We start from the raw sequence: 24,314 nt of genomic DNA on the forward strand, positions 1-24,314 counted from the left end.
TGGGAAAGTTTTCTTCCATAATTTTGTTAAAAATATTTTTTGGGCCTTTGGGCTGTGACTCTTCTCCTTCTTCTATTCCTATTATTCTTATGTTTGGTCTTTTTATTGTGTCCCATATTTCCTGCATGTTTTGTGATGAGAATTTGTTGGCTTTGCTGTTTTCTTTGATCAGTGCGTTTATTTTCTCTATGGTGTCCTCAGAATCTGAGATTCTTTCTTCTATCTCTTGTATTCTATTGATTATGCTTGTTTCTGTAGGCTCTGTTCATTGACCTGGATTTTCCATATCCAGCTGGTGCTCAGTTTGTGTTTTCTTCCTTGCTTCCCTTTCAGTTTTCAATTCTTGAACTGTTTCCATTACCTGTTTGATCGTTTTTTTTTTCTTGGTTTCCTAGGGTATCATGTATGTATTTACTCATTTCTTCAAACTTTTGGTTATACTTCTCATCCATTTCTATAAGGGCGTTTTTCACATGTTGTTTAAGGGACTCTATTGCTTTCATAAAGACAATTTTTTCCACTTCTTCTGTGTTAGGGTGTTCAAGTCCTTCTGTTGTAAGGTCATTGGGTTCTGGTGTTTTCATGTTGTTTTTCAGATTGTTGGGTGAATTCTTGCCTTGGCGCCTGCCCATCTCGTCCTATCGATGCTATCTACTGTGTCTTTTAAAACAGGAACGGTTTTTCCTGCTGGCCAGGGGCCCCGCTTACAAAATGCCTTCTCTCCGTTTTTTGGGTCCCGCCGCTGGCCAAGATCTGTTTCACTACTCAGAAGGGTCTTCAGGACCAGGACCAGGCTCCTGGTTTGCCAGGGACCTCGCCAACAAAAGGCCTACCCCTCTGCAGGCCAGCCACCGAAAGAGAGAAACTCCCGCTGCCCTCTGCCCTGAGCTCCCTATCCAGCGCCCAAACAGGCTAAACTTGGTGATCCCGTGCCCAGGGGAAAGGAGGGGGAGTGAAGGAGGACCCTGGGCGCAAGCTGGGATATGCCAGGGAGAGAGAGGTCTCAGCAGAGAAGGAGCAGTCCCAGGAGAGGGTACCAGCCCTCGCAGGATAAGGGGGGGGGTTGTCAAGGTGGTCGGGGAATGAATGCCCCCTGTTCTGTTTCCTGTGTCCAGCCGCAGGCCAAGAACACTCTCCCCACACAGGGTGGTCTCTAGTGACCCAACTAGGCTCACTGTTCACCCTGTGGACCTCGTCTGCTAGCCTGTGTCTGCAGGTCTCTGCCTGCCGCGTCTGCGCGGAGGTCTCCGCCCCCAGGGTTTTTGTTTTGAAAAGAAAAAAGGGGAAGTGCTGTGGGATAATGCTCTTGTACACTGTAAAGATTTGTCACTCATAATGGTTTAATCAAATGCTGACTGGCTAGTAGCCAGGCAGGAAGTATAGGCTAGGTGACCAGACTAGGAAAATTCTGGGAAGAAGAAAGACAGAGTCAATCACCAGCGAAACAGAGGAAGCAAAGTGAGAATGCCTCACTGAGAAAAGATACCAAGCCATGTGGCTAAACATAGACAAAAATTATGGGTTAATTTAAGTTGTAAAAGCTAGTTAATAATAATCCTGAGCTAATAGGTCAAACAATTTATAATTAATATAAGCCTCTGTGTATTCCTTTGGGACTAAATGGCTGCAGGACGTGGTGGGACAGAAACTCATGTCTACATATATGCACACACCTACACAAATATGTATATACACTTACACACACATATGCAAACATGCCTACATATGTATATACATATAAACATACACGCCAAACAAAAAGGTAAATGACACTTCTATTACTTCATATTTCAGTTAAAGTTTCACTTTGGGATATGCTTGGTGATGTGTATTTATGTCAAAATTCTGCAGGGCATATTAAAATGTAATTAAGTATTCCTGGGTCTAACATTCACTGGGTCCAGAGCTTCCTTTATGGGCCCAGTACTCACCTCCTGATTCCTTCCTACTATGCTGAAGAGACTGGTCATTCCTGACTCCTGAAGCAGACACTCCACAGGGTTCTTGTGGCACATAAGAGGCTCTGAGCATTGCAAAGTTCCTGAAGGAAGTGTGGTCAGTTGGGACATGGTCCCCAGGAGCCTGGAGCCTGATGACCTGGATCACTCTTCTTAAGGAGTCGTCGTTGGTAGAGTGAGGCAGATGAGGTAGCAAAAAACTTGCACATGAGTTTGTGTGTGTGTGTGTGTGCATGTACATGCATGTATGTGTATGTGCATATGTGTATGTGGTCATAGACTTTCATGAAGTTACAGCATGAAAGACCTGTGGGACAAGAATTTTTGGTTTTCAAAATGAAGAAATTGGATACGCACACTGGCATACACTTAGACTGCCAGTACTTCATGGCTACAGAGTGAGATCCTGTCTTGTTGGAGGGAGGCTGCTTGTTTTTCCTGGCCTTCCAGAATCGAAATAATCACACAGAAACCATATTATTTAAATCACTGCTTGACCCATTAGCTCTAGCTTCTTATTGGCTAACTCTTACATATTAATTTAACCCATCTCCATTAATCTGTGCATCGCCACATGGCAGTGGCTTACCCACAAAATTTCGGCATGTCTGACTCTGGCAGCAGCTCCATGGCTTCTCTCTGACTCTACCCTTCTTTCTCCCAGCATTCAGTCCAGTCCTCCCCACCTAGCTCTGCTCCACCCCGCCCTGCTCTGCCCCGCCCTGCTCTGCTATAGGCTCAAAGCAGTTCTTTATTCATTAACAGTAATCACAGCATACAGAGGGAAATCCCACATCACTGTCTCAAAGAAGCAATGATAACAATAACAATAATAAAACCACAAAACACACAAAATGCAGGCTGGATAGGTAGTGCAGTTCTCTAAAGATGGAGAGGGATTAAGTGGTAAGGCCTATTTTTTTTTTTTTTTTTTGCCTGCATCTTATTGCTCTGCTCAGTAGCCACTCCCTGGTACCCAGTTTGCATGTTCAGCAGGACTTAAGGACATGAATAAAGGAGATGATTTAGTGAATGAGACATGGCAAAAGAACCCCCTTCTGGAATTGTGGGTGTGGGCTCTGCACTACTGATGTGGACATGCATGGTGGAAGGCACTTATTCAGAGGCAAGTGAGAAGGAACCAACTTTGTTGAGAACCTACTTTGTTAAGTACTAAGTCATTGGCAAAACTTAGGCCGAGCTGACATGGGCAGTAGTAGGCTGAGGAACAGCTTGCAGGGGTGTGGCCCGAGAACCAGAAGTTGAGTAGCTATGTTTTGAGGACAATCATCACCCACAAACTCTTGATAGAAGGACGGGCTGTGACTTAACATCTTTGTCAGCATGAAGCAGAATGTGAGTCTCCATTACAAAAAGAATTCTTCCTCAGAGAGTCTCCCAAGGACAACAGAGTCCTTCTGAACCCGGAACCCTTAGGGTTCAAATCTGCATCAAAACCAGAGCCTTGGTCAGGATCCCCCACACATGGAAATGAGCAGAAACACATGGTCTGGATGGCATCCTTACAGTTACAAGGGAATTACAGTACCAGCAAGCCAGAAAAGTGACCCTGGGTCAAATCAGTTCAACTCCTGGATCCATACATTGAAATCAGCAAGAGCAAAGTGGAGAAGTTGCTCCAAAACAGAGCCCCTTAGATGTCTCCTTTGTCTGTGGCTGAGCAAGACAATAGGTGTGAGAATTTCCCCTGGAGTAGAAGCTGTGGCAGCCAGAACAACTATCCAGAGGACTCACACCAGCAGCTGGAAGGACACTTCTATGGTTCCCTTCCAACATGACTGGATCACCCCAAGGACTAATGAGAGCTTTATTCTCCACATCTCCCTTCCCGAGAGATGCTCTGATTTTAGTCATCCTCCTGCTTCAACTGTGCCATCTATTTTGGGTTGATCAGGTGCAGATGACTGGGCCCTTTGTTTGCATATGCAGCCACATGCTGTGCTCACTCAGAGCTGTGTGAGGCAGGTGTTGAATGGCTAACAAAAAAAAAAAAAAAAGGAACACACCTGCCACTCTGAGCTGTTCTTCAGGATTCTGGAGATTGGTTTGTTTCCTTTCTCCTAGCCCGAGCTGCTTTCTTTCCTTAGGTTGGCACAAGGTCACTCATGACAAGCACGTTTCTCAGCTCCCAGGCAGTTGGATGGTTCTGTGGAGTTTCTAGTGGCTGATATGAGGAGCTGACGGCAATCATTTTAAAATCTATCTTTAAGACAATATTTTGCTAGATAGCTCAGGATGGTCCAGAGCTCAGTGTGTTGCCCTAGTGGCCTCAAACTTGTGATCCACCTGACTCGGATTTCTCTGTTCTGAGATTTCAGGCATATGCTACCATTCCTAGCCAAAAAAATAATGTCTCATTTTTATTTCCCTTAATGGAATGGGATAGTCTTCCGTTCTCCAAACTATTGCTTGGAAGGTGAGTGAGTGCTGAAGAGTTGTTCAGCACATACAGTTAGAGAATCATCCTGGAAATGATGTACCTGTGAGCTGGAGGGACCCGAACCCCCAGACAGCATCAGGGGATCTTAGGCTGCCCATCTCAGGCTAGTCAGATGAGGGGTGTTTCTGTCATCTTAGCTATGGCAGGCCCATGCTGTGCCCAGCCAAATCATTTATCTCTGCATTCACACTGCCTTTATGATGCTGTCCAGGAGTTCACAGTTCAGACCAGTGGTTCTCAACCTTCCTAATGCTGAGACCCTTTAATACAGTTCCTTGTATTGTGGTGACACCCCAACCACAAAATTAGTTTTGTTGCTACTCTATAACTCTGATTTTGCTGGCTGTTATGAATTATAATGTAAATATTTTGGAGACAGAGGTTTTTCAAAGGGGGCATGACCCACAGGTTGAGAACCACAGGTCTATATTCTTCTTTCAATCCCTAAATGTTGAGATGGGTCTGTCTACTCCCTTGGGCTAAGCAATGTATACCTTACCTGTCTTGTTCCCTGCTGTGCCCCCTGGCACTCACGAGACATCAGTCTTTATTCATGTGTATAATACCAATAACTGCATTTCATAACATTCAGAAGTATATGCTCAAGATTCAGTGCTTAGAACAGTGGTTCTCAATGTATGAGTTGCAACCCCTTTGACAAACCTCTCGCTCCAAAAATATTTACATTATGATTCATAACAGTAGCAAAATTACAGTTTTTAAATAGAAGCAATATTAATTTTATGGTGGGGGGATCACTACAACACGAGGAACTGTATTAAAACCTCATAGCATTAGGAAGATTGAGAACCACTGGCATAGAAGGCCATGGAGCACCAGGCATGGGGTCTGTCATCCGCTTTATGCGTGAAGAAGCAGGCACTGGGGAAGGAAGTGACATGGTAATACAGTGTGGGGAGCGGATCCCTCTGGGTCTAAAACCCTTAGAGCTCTTCCCTAGTTCTTGGTTCCTCAGAAGCTCTTTACAGCCTACCCGTTAGACGGTTAACTTAAAAAGACCATGGTCTCCCCCCATGCATGTTCTAGAAAGTGGTGTCCTGCGCCTGAAACTCATGAGCCTATTTGAGACAGGAAGTGCTAGGTATTTGGCGAAGACAGCGATTATTTTGTCAACCAGTAATAGCACTTACAAAGAGGCTAATTTTAATGGGACGGAATTAATTTTCTAGTACACAATGTTATTTTCCAATTTCACACATGGCAATTTAATTTCCTGGTCATTAAAAACTACATTTTAGAGTCATTGTTAATTATTTAATAATGCTTTTGACTGAAGCAGAATGGCCATTTTTCTTTTCATACTTTCCATTTGCATAAACTAAAAAATAACTGAGAAGGGCTACATAGAAAGATACAAAGATAATTTTTCCTCATCAAATTCTATCTGTGAATTCATATCTGCAAAGCTGGAACAGTTTATAAGGTGGTTGGGGAAAGAGAAGGCACAACGCTTCTATTCTTAGTGTTTACAATAAGCAACGGTTTCTGTGATGAATATGTCCACCCTTGCCAGTGTCCCTGTTACCAAGGAGAGGTCATGGAGCATGGAGCTGCTCACAGGAGCAGTTCCTGAACCTGGGGACGTGGAGGAAGAGCAAGGTCTTTGTCTTTGGGTAATGTGGGAAGAGTAGGTGGATATACATGGAGCCTCTTGCCAATCCATGGTTTTTTGGCCTGATTACCTTGCATAATTGTCGACTAGGAACACGTAGTTCAAACCACTGACCTGTGTGGACTGCCAATCATCTACCAAAATCACATTTTAGCATTGAAATATGTGCACCTGTTTGAATCAGGTTACTCTTTTGTCTCTTTATTTGCTTCCCACTCCAGCCACTGCAAAACTGTTAGAAGCTTCTAGAACAAGATTCAGAGGGATAAAATGTAGACCTCCCATGGGTTTGTGGCACATTAGAGTTACATATTCTGCCTTCAATGTCAGAACTAAGGTGAGTATAGTGGCTTAAAAATACAACATTTCTGATTTGCAAACGATTTTTACATCTTGGCATGCTGATTGGTGACTAGTCTTCATTGTCAACTTGAGTGAATGTGGAACCAACTATGAAAGTGGCAATCTGCATGTCAGGGAATTCAATAAGGGTGCTTTCTGAGGGGACTGGCTGAGGGAGAAAGACCCACCTCAGTGGGCGGCACCTTCCTGTGGTCTCGGGACTCAGAGGGAGTAAAGGAGGGAAGGGAGAAAGCCTAGAGAGACACTACTCCCCTTGGATGTCAAGATATGATATGTGAACCGCTCTTCCCTGCCGTGCTCACTAGCCGACAGTGGACTGGCATCTCTGAAACTGTGAGCCAAGTTGTTTCTTGTTTCTGTCAGGCATTGTGTCAGAAACGAGAAAAGTAACGCCATTGGGTTTGCGTGTGGAAGTAAAACCCTCACAGCATTTAGCAAGGCAATTTTATGGGTGGATAAAATACCTAGTTTATTATAGTTGTCCCCATCTGTGAGGCTCCCAAGCTTTCGGCAAATCTCTGTTTTCTGTGAGTTTTGCTTCTTGTTCTATAGAAAAGAGCAGTGAGAGAACATGGTGATGGCAGCTCCATCCTGTTACGAGCTGGGGGACTTCAGCTCCAGGTTCTTTTCGAGTAGTATCTATGAGGACTCTGTGCCCTTCTCCCCAGAGAGTGATGAGAAACCAGACCAAGCAAGAAAATTGATTTTATGATGATTCTTTACTAGCAACTTCAATATCCAATGCATCAATGGGGGTTACAATCTCAGTAGGCATGGGGGATTGATAATGGGCAACACACAGGCAATTCAATATCACAATTATTAATCCTACTAAACCTAATACATAAAACCAATTCATAACCTTAATCTAACTTATCTTAACCTTAATACAACTCAGCCATTACTTATCTATAACCTTAATACAACTTATCCATTAATTATCTATAACCTTAATACAACTTATCCATTAATTATCTATAAAACACTCCTTAACCTTAGCTTATCCATTATTTCCTAATCTGATCAATTATCCATAAAATATCTCTTAACATTTCACACATTAACATATGTATTAACACATCTATGCTCTTCTCTTAACATCTTATACACACATGAAATAGCATCATACGACCTGATATTCCCTGGCTTAAAAAGGGCTTTTTTGAATTTTTTCAGGCTGGGCTCTTGTCCGCACTGGGGGCTGGGTAGCGAAGATCGACTCTTGACCCTGTAGTCTGCACTCGGGAGATAAGGTCCTGATGTTCCAGGCTGGTATCTGGTAGTGCCTTGGACTCGGCTTTTGGGCGACCGAGTCTCGGGAGACAAGGCTTTTAGTTCTCCACTCTCGAAGATGAAGCTTTGCTCTCGGGATGGCAAAGCGTTCTGTCTGCTCAGAAAACAAAGCTTTGCTTTCGGGATGGCAAAGCATTCTGAAAGGCAGAGTATCTAGTCTGTTCTCGGGAGACAGACCTTCAATGTCCACTCTCATGGAATGAGGATTTGCATTCGGGATGCAAGGTGTTAAATGTCTGTTTTCGGGAGACAAAACTCTGTGCTCGGGAGACAGAGCATTAAATGTTTAGGCAAGGCATTCAGTATTGCTGCTTTTCGGGAGGCAGGCTAGGAGGATCTCTCTTTCCACGGAGGCCTGGTGCCAGAGCCATTGTGAGAAGTGAGATAACTGCCCTGCTTCAGCCACCTCTTTTATGCCAGTTCAAAATTGCCCCTCGTTTGATCCTTCCGATAACCAGGTGTCCTAGGTTATCAGTATCGACTGGCCACAGAAGGGTGGGGGAACCTCTTGTGTGGCAAGATTATTTCGTTACCACGGTTGCTGGGTGCAGCCCCCCACATCTGGCAGGGCCAGATGGGTGTGGCAGCCTTCAAACGGGCAAATGCTCTCCCAATATTTCACCTTAGTAATTTTCCATACCCCACACAAGAAGAAATGCTTTTACATTACACCAAGTTACATTCATTCTTATTCTATAAATTTCCTGCTCTATCTACACTACAGATTCCCCTTTATTTATTCATTCAGAGGAATCTGCTTACATGCTCATTACACATCCCCGCTGTGTTAGGGTCAAGAGCAGAAGCTTCATCCCTAACTCACCAGTTAGCCTGCTGTGTCCAAGGAGACATGGGCTCCGTGTCCTAACCTGCTCCATGAGCTGGGACTCATGGGGCTGGCCACTGCTCCTGGGAGCTATTGGTCTTAGCAACAGTCCTATGGGCACTAGTACTGCAGTGGGGACCCTCCGGGGAAACCAGGGAAAAGAGTTTGGATGCTTATGGTCCGCTGCCCTTGTGCTCAGACGTTTCTTCGAAGTCAACCCCGGAGATTCAGGGGTACAACTTCAAGAAAGCCAACCGTACATGTTACCCAGCCATCGGGGAGGGGAAGTCAACTTTTCTCATCTCTTTGGGTGTAAAAGTGGACAGTTTCCTTTTCTTCTTGGAAGAAACTTCTTGTTAGAGACTGCCTATGAAAGTCCTTGCATTGGGACCATTTTCCTGCAACAGAAAGAAATCTACAAAGTTAAAATTCATCAAAACATAAGTTTGAGATTCCTTATTGAGACATGTTTAATGTCAGTTTAGCCTTGTTCTGACTGGGCTGCCAGCACAGCTCCCGAACCTCGGACCCGTCTCTTTCGAATTGCTCACTGTTGGGTGTTAGATTGGCTCTCACACAGTGGGGCTTCCCTCTGGATTTAGGATTGCTCAGGCAATTAGAGAGGTAGGCATCTGAGCCTCATGTTCCACTTTCCATCAGCAGCTTTCCACCTTCCTCTTCTCTGTGCTGGAAGACTCACAGACTGACCTCCTTTGTGCGCAGCGATCCCTTCAACTTTTCCTGTCTCCTCAAGAGCTGCCAATTTAGGGGGTCCAGAACTATTGTTTTCCTCAAAGAGCTACCTCCTGAGCCTTAATCCACTCTTATCCCATCACAGACACCTATACCCCACCCTTCCTGTGCCAACGCCTTCCGCCCCTTCTCCTGCTAAAGGATTCTTCTCCTTTGTACTGTTCTGTGCTCCTCACATTGGCTGAAGTCAGGTTGCACGTTGGCATCCAGGGCCAAACCTATGCAGCTGACAGAGTCTGCTTCTCTCCCGTACAACCTGCCCCGGTTGTCCCAGATCTTGTCTGTACCACAGCACCACCCCTGCAGGATGAGCTGAAAGTCATGACTCCAAGGCCTGCAACCCAGGTACCTGCTGTGTCCAGTTCCTGTCTGACCTTCATGGCCCTGATCACAACCTCTGCAGTATTTACCTCTCTTCTTTCTCTGATTATGTAGAATGTTTAAAATAAAGTCTTCCACATAAATGAATAGGGTTAACGTCTTTGTGGTGAATTATTTTTTGTTTTCAACACATTATATTGCAGATTTTCCCTGTCTGACAAACCACCGCTCTAATCTGATAACAGAGTAAGTGGTTCAGTCTGGATGCAAATCTGGAAGCATTCATATGCAGGAGGCGATTGGAGCTGCATGAGCAGTGAGTTCATTAGCACAAGTATAAAAGAAAACGTTGGCCGTGTTAAATTATACATAATTACGCCGGCTTAGATCACTTCCGCTGCTGGTTCACCATGGTGATATTTATAGAGCCATAAAGCACAGAATTCTCATTTGGAATAAAGTTCACAGTGAATAAGTGACCAGAGATCGTCTTTTCAAGCAGACCTAGTTTAAAAAATCAGTTCTATTTTTTGGTCTGTGAAGATGGGCCAGTTCTATTCTTTTCAGGCTCAGTTTCCCCATCTCTAATATTGGTAACAATAGTATTTATATTGAGACCACTCTTCTAAGTATAAATTAACTGATCAGTCACATGCCCAATGCCTATAAAAGTATCCAATAATTAGCAACTTTAAAGTGATGCTAATTAAAAGAAAACACATGGTTTAAATATTTGTAGTAATATACATCGGTATGTTTTCTAAGACTTTGGTTTCTACAGTCTTAGTTCATTACTGACCATACTCATACTCGAACGAATGGCTCGCATTAGAGAAGGAAGCCTTGGGCTCCAGTGCTATTCCTCAAGCTCCCATTAGTTAGACAAGAGTTGCTGAGTTGACTTGAGTGACTTCAGGCCACAGAATACTAATATTCATACTCACTGATATTTACGGTATATTAAGTATTGGTGCGGGAGAACTGTCTATATTCTGTCAATTATGTTTTAAATAAATACTGATTGGTTAGTAGCCAGTCAGAAGTATAGGCGGGACAACCAGACAGGAAGTAGAGGTGGGTCAATGAGAACAGGATTATTCTGGGATGGAAGAAGCTCTTCCCACAGTCCTGTCCAGACACTGAAGAAGCAGGATGTGACCTGCCCTGCTGAAAAAGGTACTGAGCCATATGGCTAACATAGATAAGAATAATGGGCTAATATAAATGAAAAGAGTTAATAAGAAGCTTGAGCTAATCAGTTTTAACTTATGTAGACCTTCTGTGTGGTTTCTTTGGGACCTAACCACTGTGGGAACCGGGCAGGACAGAAACCCCAACAAAGCAAGCCCCTCATGTTACAAAGTATGATATATTTTTCTTTGAGAAATTTAATTCTGTCTGATGATATGAGCATTAGTTAAAATTCAGACACAAGCTTTGATTAATAGTATATGTAATGGATGCTTCATACATTTGTATGAATGTCCATTTATCTAATAGGTATTGGAATTGATATATGACTAAAATCTTCATCTTCTGCATTTTGAAGGAAGGATTGACAATAGTTAGAGCCAATTAATTAGCTTCTTCTCTGCAGGCAGACCTCTCCTTTAATACAGAGCTATAATCTCTCGTAGATTTGGTAAGAGAGAATCTGAGAAATCCAGACCCCCCCCCCCCGAGCTTGGCAGTAGGAAAGGTAAGAAGAAAGCAAAACCTGCGCCATATTAAATTTTAGGAGTTAGCTGAATTTTCCTCACTTCAGTATTTGAAAGTGGCCAGCTACACTGGCAATGTTCTTTAAGAATTCTCCTTTAGAGTAAACTCAACAAATAAAGATTTCGTTGTGTTTTACCCATTCTGGCCAGTATGTACCCTTCCATTAGCTAAGATGCAGTAGTTTATGCTGGTTGAGGAAAATAGGGATTTCCTTTGCTCATACTGTGTATCTCCTGCGTGGAGAAGGCTGGTGAAACCTTGAGTGGATGCCGATATGCCAAACATTTTAATGGTGGTTTCGTGCAGCATACGACCCATTTCTCAGCTGTTGTGTATGAAGAACAGGGATTTGTGTATAGTACATTAAACAAAATAAGCCCTTATGGAAGTTTCCTCCTGCCCTAACTGTAGCGGAACCCTTAGAATGGACTCTGAGAATGGTCAACCTTCTCGCCACCATGGGCTGCGTCAGAAAATCCATTAGGATACACTTATGGAAGGTTCTTGATTTCCTGCTGAGTAGATTCATGTTCGAATCATGCTTTGAACAAAATCAAAATTCATTTCTTGCTTCTGAGGATAATTTCTGGCCCCAGAGGTGGTTTTCCCTCCCTCCATGATGATCTGAAAGTTACTCTAGCCTCTGTTCCTCCCTGCCCCACTCCACGGCAGTTGGAGAAATTGATTCCTTGAGAGCTGTGAGGTGTCAGGATGAATGGTTCACATTCCTGTGTTCAGCGTTGTTGGTACTGACGTGTCCACTTTTAGAGGATGGTGGGGGAGGAGAGAGTTTGGAAAGATAAACAAACGGGCAATATTATCACTCAGGGTCACAGCTCGTGCCAGTCACCACGGTCAGCGCGGCAGCTTTTCCTGGGAAGCTGTTGCTCAACTCAGATGTTGTGAGGTTACCTCGTGTAAGGCTCATTTATACCCCAAATAAGTCTCAGGGCCGTTCTTGTTGTCTTGATTGATTTTTTCCTAAAGAATAAAGTATCTATGGATGTCTAGTGGCTTCTCGACGCATTGCACTCCTCCCACGGTCCACACTGGGTCAAAATTCTGGTTGGTTTCTTTGTTGTTGTTCTGAAACACTAATGTGAACATGTCAGATGGCTTCGTGGTTGATCTGGCATAAGTCACTGAAAATGTGAATGCTTATCTGAACTTAATCTGAACCGCCCCGAGTTTTCTTGGGTCTACGGAATTGGATCTGAAATCTCATGGAAACTGGCTTTCTCAAGAAAATTTTTGGTGAGCCAGGAATACTGTGAGAGCAGCCTTCCCCGTGGTGTTTTGGCAAGTTTGACTTTGGCCTCAGACCGAACCAGGAAGTTCAGAGGTGAATGAGAATGAAAAATAATAAAATGGTAACTGATCTTTTTTCCCCCCCTACTTCAGAAAGGTTCAGTACAAAATCCCTTTAAGAGAGCATTGCGTCGGGTTGAACAGTGGGACCAGGCCCTGTTTGTGCATTAGGAGATGTGGGCTCCCCATCCTGTCCAAGGCTCCTCTGCATTTTGCACCTAAGTATGATTTCTTTAGAACTGCAGCTTCCGTAAAATCTTGAGTCAGTACCGTTTCCTGTTACTTTGCCTGCCACTAGACATGGCACAGCAGATGCTTTAATTAACAGTTTTGAGCCAGTGTGGTGGTGCCTGCCTTTAGACCCATCACTCAGAGACAGGTGGATCTCTGTGAACTCAAGGCCAACCTGGTCTACATCAAGTTCCAGGATAGCCAGGGCTACTGTCCACATTCAGTCAAAGTTCTGGTTGGTGTTTTTGTTGTTGCTCTAAAACACTGATGTGAACATGTCAGATGGCTTCATGGATGATCTGGCATAAGTCACTGGAAATGTGATTGCTTATCAGAACTGAATCTGAGCTGCCCCGAGTTTCCTTTCTCCACAACCACAACAAACAGCAAACACCTCTCCTTTCTATCACTCAGATCAAATCCTTAGCACCAGGTAGATGTATCTCTAGAGCCACATGCTTAGAACATGCACTAGAATCTTAGTGTCACGTGATCACATAACACATGTGGAAACCCACGTGTTGCTTGTGAGGAGGTGTTTCCATCCCCTTCCCCCATGCTGCTTTCATCTTGCTCTGTCGGTGACGTCTCTGCTCACCAACCGACCCTCTCGTGGTGCAGCGCTGATCGACAGGGGACCTCACCATCATGAGCTTCCATCCAGCTGTAAAAGGTGACTCAGGATGACAGTGCATATTTATCCAAGCACTGATGACGTCATCGGACACATTATTCTCTTCGGTGCGCACCAGCCGTCATGAGAAGAGAATATGAACGCCCCTCATTTCACTGTTTGAAGGGATGGAGACTCAGGGAGGGTCAATCACTTCCAGCTTTGTAAGGGGTGAAGTAAAAACTCAAATCCTGCTCTTCTGACTTGCAGTTAAGGGCTACAGTACAAGTAAGGGGAACACCTAATTTGACCACTCCGGGAACTCGGGAGACTGAGGTAGATGGGTCTCTACAAGTTCAAGGTCAGCCTGGTCTAATGAGAAAGTTTTAGGACAGCCAAAGATACATAGTAGTGAGACCCTGTCTCAAAATAAAATGTCTAATTGAGAAAGAGACGTCATTACAGACAACAGCACCAAGTACCAGTATTTAACGTATGCTTATTAGTAAGTAGTCTAACTGCCCGAAAAGATGGAAGGGTGCCGGTGAAGATGGCTCAGTTGGTAAAGTGGCTGCCCCACAGGATGCGGTCCTGAGTTTTGATCTTCAGCACCCATGTAAAGTCAGATGTGGTAATTCCAGACTCCACGCAAATCCAGGTGTGGCTCCAGATCTGTGCTGTAAATTCAGTGCTGAAAGCAGAGGGTGGGGGTGGGCGGACAGGTAGATCCATGGAACCCACTGCACAGCTGGTCTAGAGACATCAGTGAGCTCCAGGTTCAGTGGGAGATCCTGTCTCAGAAAATAAGGTGGAATGAAATTGAGGAAGATATTCGGTACTGACCTCTGGCCTTTGCACAACTACACCTGCACACACACACACACACACACACACACACACACACACACACGTTACAGGGATCTCCACAGAAGCTTCGATTGCACACCTGTTCCAGATTGTGGGCGCTCACTGAGCATCCGGTAGCAGGCTATTGCTTTAACATTTTGTTGTGTTTACAGAGCTTTGCAGACCACAGCAGTTAGAATGGTAACGGTCCATTCTGATCAGTGTTCCGTCCGGTGCTGGTTCACCACGCAAACGATCCGTGTTCATTTTTGTTTGCTTATTTGTTTTTTTTTTTTAATAATAATAATTTTTTTTTTTTTTTGAGATAGAGACTTGCTTTGAAGCCTGTGCTGACCTCAAATGAGCTGTCTTCCTAGCTGGCTGTGATCATGTACTTCTGCCTCATCCTCCCAAGTGCTGGGATTACAGGCTAGTACCACTCCTGATTCTATGTTTATTTTTGCACAGAGGCTCAGACAACTATGACTTTTAAGTGTGTTGCAACATAAATATGTGTAAATAATAATAAATACAAGTATATGATATTCTTGTACTATTCTAAAAAGTCAAAACTCATGAACATCTGAAAGTTTTCAAGTTTTGATGAAATTACTCCCCCTTCAATGGTTCTTACTTCATTGTTTTTTCTGGCCATATTTTAAAAGTCATTCCCCTTTTGTGAACCAAAGGGCCAGATTTTTAGTAAATGATGGCCTTTGGATCGTTCCTGTCTGTACTGCGATTTCTACAGAATCCTCCTCCATCAGCCTGGCCCCCATCTCAGACATTCATTTGGGATGCAGTCACATAGGCTGGGACAGAATGAGGGAGAGAGGGGCAGAGAGGGACCATTTCCAAACTGAAAGGTTGTCAGCCCCCTGAGGGGAAAAAATCCAACCCTGAGTGGAAAAGAGTAAGGTTTGGCTATGGCCAAATTAAAGTGCGTAAGGTTACCAAAAGTCTCCAAAGTGTGTGCAGGTCTCCCCAGACTACCCCGAGGCAGGGTTAGCAGTGCAGCTCACTCACACGGGAGATAACCTAGCCTGACACCAACCCTGCCAGGAGTTCAGGGATAATATTTTCACTGGGGTGAACTGCTCTTGAACTGTTTCTGTAATTTATTTGGTGCAAACTGGCTTCCCTTCCATCTCAGCCGTGTATGTCTTATGGCTGCCCATTTGTTTACTGTAAAAACATGTTTATTATCGCCAACGCAAGCAAAGCCCTCCTTCCCGTGGTGTCTCAGTTCCCCCCACGCCTTCTCATTCTGTGTACCACAGCCCAATGATGAAGTATACGCAGTCTCGTTCCAAACCATGTCCCGTGTTTTCTTTGGAGTTACCTTCAAACATCTATCGCTAAGAAGCAAATCCCAGCGTTTCGTGACCTTTCCCTGTGATGGCGCTTATCCTCTGGGCTTGAAATGATTTCCTCTGTGTTGAAGAAAATGTCAAGTGTGCATGAGAACCTGCCAGAATACGGACACTGGGCTAATCAGAAAAAGGAGGGAAGCCGCCTGGATGCGAGGATTTGAAGTCTAGGAAAATCACCCATCGGTAAGATCCCATCTGCCATGTCGGTGGTTTGTCACTTAGCTTTCAGTGGGTACTGAAGGGAAAGAGGACCTGCGATGATCCCAGACCCAACGTCTTCCACGGAGACTCATTCCTGGAATGTTTCCTTGAGTGGCTGTTAAACCACTCGAGAAACATGCCAGTAAACCCCAGGAGAAGAACGTCACGTCCTTCGCAAACCCTGTTTTTATTTTTGTTTATGCTTGGACCTGTCCAGTTCCTATCTTGTGTTATTCCAGGAAATTGTCTCGGATTCATTCCCACTCTTTCAGATGCAAACTCTCAGGATTCCAAGAGCCCAAGGATTAGAGGAGCAGTTTAGCAGCCACCCCACCCCTCTGAGAAAAAGGAAAGAAAGGAAAAATCACCAGCTGGAGTTTTGTGATTATATTCCGACTGAGAGCTCCTGACGCTGGTGGCAGCTGTGTGGCAATGGAAGAGAAGCTCTCCATCCCCCCGCCATGCTTGCTTTCAATGGGAAACTTCATCACATACCCAAACCTGATACCTGGTGTGAAGGACACCTCACAGACATCCTTTCTTGAGTGGTGCCCAGGAAGAGGCAGTGGCTCCAGCTCTGTATCAGACAGCTCAGAGAAACTGCAGACTCTTGGGAACAACACACTGACATCAGCAGGCATCTGCTCAATGGGGATTCTCCCTTAGAACATCCGTCACCAGGTGGTTCCAACAAGTGCCCCCAACGATCAAGTCGGGAACCTGGTTCTATCTCTACTCTTTTGACACAAGCCATGTTACTGACTTTTCTCAATTATCCCTCTTCCCTTGGTAAATTCCCCTGCTAGTGCCCCCCATCCAATCCCAGCTGTCAGCTCTGCTCTTCTAGTTGATCTAAGTTGATTTAGATTCTTTTTCCAAGAATTGCAACCCATCTGTATTTATGATTGATATTAATGTCTCTTCCTCAAAATCTATGTGTTGAAAAAAATCCATGATATAAAATGTTCCCAGGAAGCTAGGTCGTGGAACCATATATTTAAAGGATGACCATATCATAAAATGCCGAAATTTTGTAATTCCAAAAGATTTATTCTCCTACCCATCTCTAGGCACACTTTCTTCCCTCTTCTTCCCGTGTGTGGTAGCGGGTGCTTGCGAGTGTATATGGACACCTTCAGGGGACAGATGGGGATGTCAGGTGTCCTGCTTTGGCAAAACTCTGCCTTCTCCCCTTGAGGCAGGCTCTTGCTCAACACGGAGGATGGGGGCCCCACTTCTTCCTGGGTGCTGGAGATCTAAACTAGGGGCCCCAGGATTATTCACCCCACCCTCTTCGTCCCCAGCGAGCCGTCTCTCCTGGCCCCCAACGAGTACTTCAACTGTGTCTGCCATATGTTTACACGACAGAAAGAGGAAACTAAATGGGAAAAGGAAATTACCGAGGGCCACATGACTTTGGAAGTTTGACCCTCTAGTCACAGGAAGACCTAAAGATATAGTTTTGATTTTCTCTTATGGTCAAGAGCCCCACCTTGTAAACTCTGCCAGCATAGAACTTGGGTTGATCTCTCAGAATTTAGTACCTAAGAAGTACTTTCTTTTCATAAGATCATAATTGTTCCAACTCAGAACCCACCTGAACTGCCCTAACACATGAAAGTCCTTGATATAGATCCTGTTCCACTGTCCCTTGTCAGTTGACACAGCTATTGGGAGAGACTTTGGGGTGAAAATAATGCCAGTTCTCATAAATATTTACCCATGGAAACTTGGACTGGAAAATCTAGTTTTTTCTGTCTGCCAGCAATTGCCTGGTTCTATGGTCTGATGAGGAATATGCTGCCCACCTCACACCCCCTCTCGCTAATTTAACCAGCTTCCCACTCCAGTCCTCATCAATTTCTAGTCTATGGGTCTTGTTATGCTTGCTTTTTTTTTTTTTAAACATAGAGTCTAGCTATTTTGCCCAGTCTGGCCTCAAACTTGGTATTTCTGGTGTGGGAGGTCCTTTTGTATATATGTTGCTTTTATTGGTTGATGAATACAGCTATTTTGGCCAATGGCTTAGTAGAGTAAAGCCAGGCAGGAAATTTAAAAAGAGATATATAGAGAGTAGGCAAAGTCAAGGAAATGTCATGTAACTACAGAAGGAGAAAGATGCCAGAACATTACCAATAAGCCACAGCCTCGTGGTGATACATAGATGGAAAGAAGTGTGTTCATTTAAAATGTAAAAGCTAGCAAGAAATATGCCTGAGTCATTGGCCAAACAGTGTTGTAATTAATAAAGTTTCTGTGTGATTATTTGGGTCTGGGTGGCTGGGAAACGAAAGTACAATTCAGGAAACCTAAGTTTTGATCCTCAGAATCTGTGCAAAAGCCAGACACAGTAGTAGCACAATGTCTGCCATCCTGGTGTGCCCCATGGAAGAGAGGAGATGAAGCTGGGAGGCTCTTCTAAAGTGGGCTAACTTATGCAGTGCGGCGCACTCCCTGACCAGCAGGGAAGGACGACCACGAGTTGAGGATTCTTCTGCAAATCACTCTTTATTGGAGCCTCTTGGTTGAAGGGAGAGCGGAAGCGAGCCCCGCTCCCCTCCCCCCCAGCGCCAAGCAGCGGCTGCTTATAAAGGGGGTAAGGAAACGAGTCACACATGGACTGGCCGATGCGTGCCTGCCGATGCTCCTGGCCATGGGATTGGCCCTAAGCACTTCATCACCACTGTGCATGCAAGAGGCACCGGTCCTCTGCATTGCCTAATATGGAGTTGTTTACCAAGCGAGGCCGGGGCCAAGCGCCATCTTGTAATAGCGGCCACTCAAATCGGCTCCCAGCAATGCAGTGAGGAAAAGACCTTGTCTGAAGCAAGCTGGAAAGGTGAGGACCAGCACTGAGGGCCGTCTTCTTACTGCTACATATGAGCCTGGATCTATATACACACTAAATAAACAGGTGTGTGCATATTACATTACAGATTATACACGTTGTTTTTTACCTTCTTGTGACATGCCACCTCACAAAAAACCTGTGGAAGAAATGAAAGGACCGCCATAACCTAGTAAATAAGAAGAAAAAACATGACACATCTCAGTCCGGAAAGCTTTATTTGACTGGTGCCGTGGACTCACATATAAACTCCAACTGAGGATATGTCCATAACACCCAAGAGTGTAGAAACCGTTTGCTTAGGACGTATGTCCCCTCTAGTCTAACCTTGGCCTCTGTCTACTTCCTCATTTACTCAAGGTCAAGTACCTGATGCTTCTTAAATAAAACAGCATATAAAACAGTCATCAAAACAATGGCACTCACCTGCACAGCAAATCTAGGAATCACATTTTAAATCTAAGTTTTAGGGCTATTGTTAGATTTAGACCCTGAGCAGAAAAGACAAAGACTTCATTCTTATGAAGTTCAGTTTTTGAGAGAGAACGATCGTTTTGCTTTAATGGCCGCCTTGCATGGCCCCACAACATCGTCCTAAAGCGCATTTCATGTTCTGAAATGCTTACTGACTTTGAAGGCCGGAACACCTCACCCTCATGGGTGAGCACGAAGACCAGGCTTGGGATGTGTTTCTATCCGTGCATGTGCAGTCTGGGTCCAAGTGTGTTATCAGATTCTTCTGTGGTCTTCCTGAGATCTGGGCCAAGTTGCTATGTACAAAAACAAACCACACTGGTTTCCAGTTCCCCCCAAACCCAGTGAAGGGGGAGACTGAACTGGTGCAGCTGTGGCAACAGCCTTATTGTCGGAGGGCGGGGATATCTAATTTAGAAAGACCTAGAAGACTACAGAGTAAAGAAGTGTGGATTTCAGAGGGGGAGGCTTTTGATCTAGTGAAGTAGTTCTTGTGTACATCTGTTGATGGGTTCTTTTCTTTAGGTTTAAGTGTTTATCTCTTGCATTATCTAGTTTAACTAGAACTATTGAGTTCAAGGGTCCAGAGTGACACTACCTTGGGCTGAGTAGTTTTCACTGACTGGGCAGCATTAAGCAGCGGATCCTGTGTGGGCCCATGATGGAGAATATCCCAGCATGCTCAGTTAGCACTCACCGCACCCCACTGCCTCTCGTGGGGATTCTGCCAGAAGCCCAAACCAATGTTTAGACTATTGACATTAACTCTGTTCCTCCCCCCTTCTGAGAGGTGCACTGAACTTCTGAGATCGAGTTGTTAGACAAGCAGAAACATTTGCAGATTTCTGACCGTATTATCTTTCATTTTATGCCAAAGATATAAATTTACGTCCAGTGCTTGCTACAATCACACAGCTCTCCCCAGTTCCCAAGCAAGCAGCCAGCAGAGACAGGAAGCTTAAAAAAAAACCCTATACTTGTATAAAATGTGCTCTGAAGTTTTCAGTCTCTTCATACAAACTGATAAATGGGCGTTTTAAAAACTTGCCTACTATTTTAATGCAGTTAATTCCTTAATCAACTACAGCAAACAGGTGCTTCCGGGAGCCTTCACCTTTCATATGAACACAGTTTTCAGTAGTGATTGCTGCACTGTGTCAAAATAATGTCCTTTTGATCAGCTTATCGGTTTTGATACAGCGTGATTTTTGAATACGGATATTTATGGTAACACGTATTTTGGAAAAGACTGATATTTCTTTTGTATACAATACATCGCCGTGTTTTCATTTGTCATGGTTAAAAGCACATCTTGTCATGATTTCACTATGGTCCCTGAACATGAAATGATAAACTATCTCTTACTGTGACCCTGTGATAAGGAATGATAGTTTAGGAAAACTGGTCCTGCAACAAATGCTAGAGGCGATGGCCGGTGCTCTGGATTGAGCCCGTCTTGTGGGTTTCTACACACTGTGCAATTGTTTCAAAACTGATGATGGCTGGAAATAAGGAGTGGATTGTTGGGAAGGAACTGAAGCAATCAGAGGCTTGGGGATGAAAATGGACGCATTCAAAGCTATGGTAACAGTTACAAGCCACAGGGCTTGGTTTGGAATTTTCACACAAGGTTTGTAGTTTCACAGTGAGTGCAATAATGATATTTTATTTCCCTCTTCTTAAAAAACAAAACACCAAAATCAGTAAGAACAACAATCATTAAGACATAAAACAGCCAGACAGTGGTGGTGCACACCTTTATTCCCAGCACTTGGGAGGCGGAGGCAGATGAATGTCTGTGAGTTTGATGTCTCCAGGAAAGCCAAGGCTACACAAAGAAAGCCTGTCTCGAAAAACAAAACAAATCAAGCAAACAGAAAACCAAATAATAATAATAATAAATAAATAAATAAAGCCAGGTGGTGGTAGTGCACATCTTTAATCTCAGCACTTGGGAAACAGAGGCAGGTGGATCTCTATGAGTTTGAGGCTATCCTGATCTACAGAGCAAGTTCCAGGACAGGCTCCAAATCTACACAGAGAAACCCTGTCTTGGGAAAAAATAAATAAATAAAAACCAAATAAACAAAAAGGAAAGAAAGAAACAACATGACCCTCAAGCAAAAAAACTCTTCTATGTCACTGAGAGGTCCCTGAAAAAGGAAATGGACCGCTATCCACAGAACAGGAGCTGAGAGAGGCTGATAGAGGGCTACAGAGCTGCTACATCGAACCTGGCAGAAGCCCCTGCCGTCCTGGCCGAGGGCAGTAGGAGTGTGTGTGCTGTCCTGGCAAGAGCATCACTGGACACAGTTTGGACAGAAGAGAGGTTAATACGATGAGGTAGATGTGAAAGTGTCAGAGTACAGGCAAGTCCTGCGGAGAAGCTCCGGTCCGTGTGCAGAGTCGGGGAGAAAGAACACGGCTCGAGACCCCTGAAACGCGCTCTCAAACTACTTCTGTAAGGAAGAACCCGAAAAACAGAGAGTCGACACCCCACTCCAAGTCAGCTCCGGCTCCACGGGCTCTGCATTCATGGGCTCAGACACAAATGGAACACGGACTGTACAAAGTTTTTCTTGTCGTTCCCCGAACAGCACAGCGCCTTCGCTGGTCACACAGACCTTATTTGTATAAGTAGTCTAAGGATGGTTAGAGTGTAAGAAAGGATGCTCATGGGTTACATATAAAGGTTAAAACATTCTCACAAGAGATTTGAACTCCCAATGATGTGATATCTGCAGGGCCGACAGAGACCTATAAAACCAATCTTCCATGGCTTCCAAAGCATGGTGCTACCTCAGAAGGAGTCATCTCATACAAATAGAACTATTTGAAAAAATTAAAATACCAAAATTAGAAGGAAAAAATGGCAGGCAATGCATTGGAACCAGGTAAATATTTCTAGAGTTCTTAAAAATTAGTTTAAGAGTACTTAGCATAAATTTTAAAAGATTCTTCAAATTTGCATGTAGTATGTGTGTGTGCACTCACATGGGTGAGGAGCGGGACAAGGCCATAGGAGAGTGCTGGAGCAAAATCATATAGATACTCTAAGGAAATAAAGGAATAGAGGACCAGCAACCCTCAAACCTTGGGCTTTCATAGAAAATTTAAATAAAAGTATAAATATTTAGTAACATAGCTATACAGTACAGAAACCAGAAATAAGAAGGAAGTTCATCATTAAAAATGTAGGTTATAATGTTTTAAAAATAAAAAATGATCAAAATTGTAGAAAAAGTGGGAACCAATAAACCGGTTACTATTAAAGAAATGAAAAACACAGACCAAGACATATTGCTGATGCATTGTAGCACCTTCCTAGGGACAAAAATATTAGCCGTGTTCCATAAATTATGTAAGATTTCAAAAAGGAGACACACTGGCCTGCTAACGCTGACACCCAAAGCAGGTAAGGGTGTAAAGTAGAAGACTCCAGAATAATTCTTAAGTGGACATAAAGATCAAAGATCAAACTAATACACAAGTTAATTCACTCAGTATTGAAAGTGACAGCGTGTTCAAGGAGCTTTGCTCCAAAAGGCACCCAGTGTGTCCATACTAGCACACTTACAGAAGAACAAGAACAGTGAGGAAAACCAGCAAGTACCTAATTACTGAGCATGCTCCAGCACTTGAGGACTGGAGCTGCGATTCAGGGCTAGCCTGCTTGCCTAGCAAGCCACAGACCTGTGGTACCACTTGGGAGGTGGAGGCAGGAGGATCAGGAGTTCAAGGTCACCCTCAAGTCTGTGCGGTGTGTTTTAGGCCAGCACGAGCTGTGTGAGAACCTTCTCAAAACAAAACAAACTAGCGATAACAAAACCACAAGAAAACAAACTGCCTCACTCAGATGTGGGCAGTGGGTAAGGAAGTAGAATTCTGTCTTGTACATCAGGACGGTGAAGGAGAGCATCACCACATAAGCAGAGAGCCAGACTGACGGTCCCCCAGTGTGAAAACTGCTCAGTGGCAGGAAAGGGTCCTGAGTACGAGGAAGATGCCATTCTGACCAGATGCCCGAATGAGAGGAAACGAGTGCAGCATCTTCCCATGATGCTAACTCAGACCAGAAGCAGAAGGTAAAGGTCCCAAGACAGGAAGGAAACTGCTTGTATCCAGGATTTGGGAGGAAAGTTCAGCAGCCAGCTTGGTTGACAGAGAAGAAATGAGGTAGACGGAAAGTTGATGAGCAAGGAAGAGGTCACTAGAACCCAGGCATGCATCATTCAAACCCCAAGGGGAGAGTTTGTATCTTTCTCTGATGACCTGGCTTGAGGAATGGTTTAGAAAACATGTACCTGGCTTCCGTAGCTTAGCTGACAGCAAAACCAAAGGCAGGGATGCCCCGGGAAGGGGCGGGGCCAGTACCTCTGTCGAAGCCAATGGCAGGGAAGCCCCGGGAAGGGGCGGGGCCAGTACCCCTGTCGAGGCCCTGTGGTATATTCCAGGGAGACTCCCCAATTGCTATTGAACAGGCCCATGGATACAGTGTTTTTAAGCACCCTGGCTTTCTTCAGAGCAGAGGTTTAGTGAAGTAAGGAGATCGCGTGACTATGGAGGTTTGTAGTGCCCAGGGCAGGTGACCCTGGGGAGTCACTTTTGCAGTTCTGTTTGAAGGCCACTGGCTTGGGACCTAGGAAGAACTCGGGGCTAGCTGAATCAGTAAGGCAGGAGAATTAGATGTCAGGACATCGGTCACTTCCTCCTTGTGAGACAGTCAGCCCTAGGGCTATAGTTACACTCCAACTGATTGGGTGGGGCCCACCCACAAAGAAGGCCTGTGCTTTGCTGATGAAAATCTTAGATTCTTCTAGAAACAGACACACTCAGAATAACATTTGACTAAAGTGTCTGGACACTGTGGTTCAGTTAAGTTAGTTGATAGTAATATTAATAATAATATTCATCACAACCAGTTGGAATAGAGCCAGCTACTGAATAAAGAATATTTGTAGAAAAACTAAATACTTTCCACTTCAACATACAATGCAAAGACAGCCTCAGCGGCCGGACACTGCTACCTCTATAAACTGTGGTTAAGTGCAATGAAAGGGCTTGTCTAAAACAATACAGGAAGGAAGGGGTTA

General features: G+C 44.3%; 1 long non-coding RNA gene across 1 annotated transcript; it reads right to left on the reverse strand.

Annotated features, from left to right (window-relative positions):
- Positions 1 to 7,115: 7,115 nt before the first annotated feature.
- On the reverse strand, positions 7,116 to 8,462 carry LOC126515227 (uncharacterized). The gene is made up of 2 exons (XR_007595776.1): positions 7,365 to 8,462; positions 7,116 to 7,331 (listed from the first exon to the last, which is right to left on the reverse strand). It is a non-coding gene; the product is annotated as an uncharacterized lncRNA (long non-coding RNA).
- Between the last annotated feature and the right edge of the window lie 15,852 nt (positions 8,463 to 24,314).

Source organism: Alexandromys fortis, unplaced genomic scaffold, assembly GCF_014885135.2.
Source record: "Alexandromys fortis isolate MF-2015 unplaced genomic scaffold, M_Fortis_MF-2015_v1.1 scaffold_153, whole genome shotgun sequence".
NCBI lineage: Eukaryota > Metazoa > Chordata > Mammalia > Rodentia > Cricetidae > Alexandromys > Alexandromys fortis.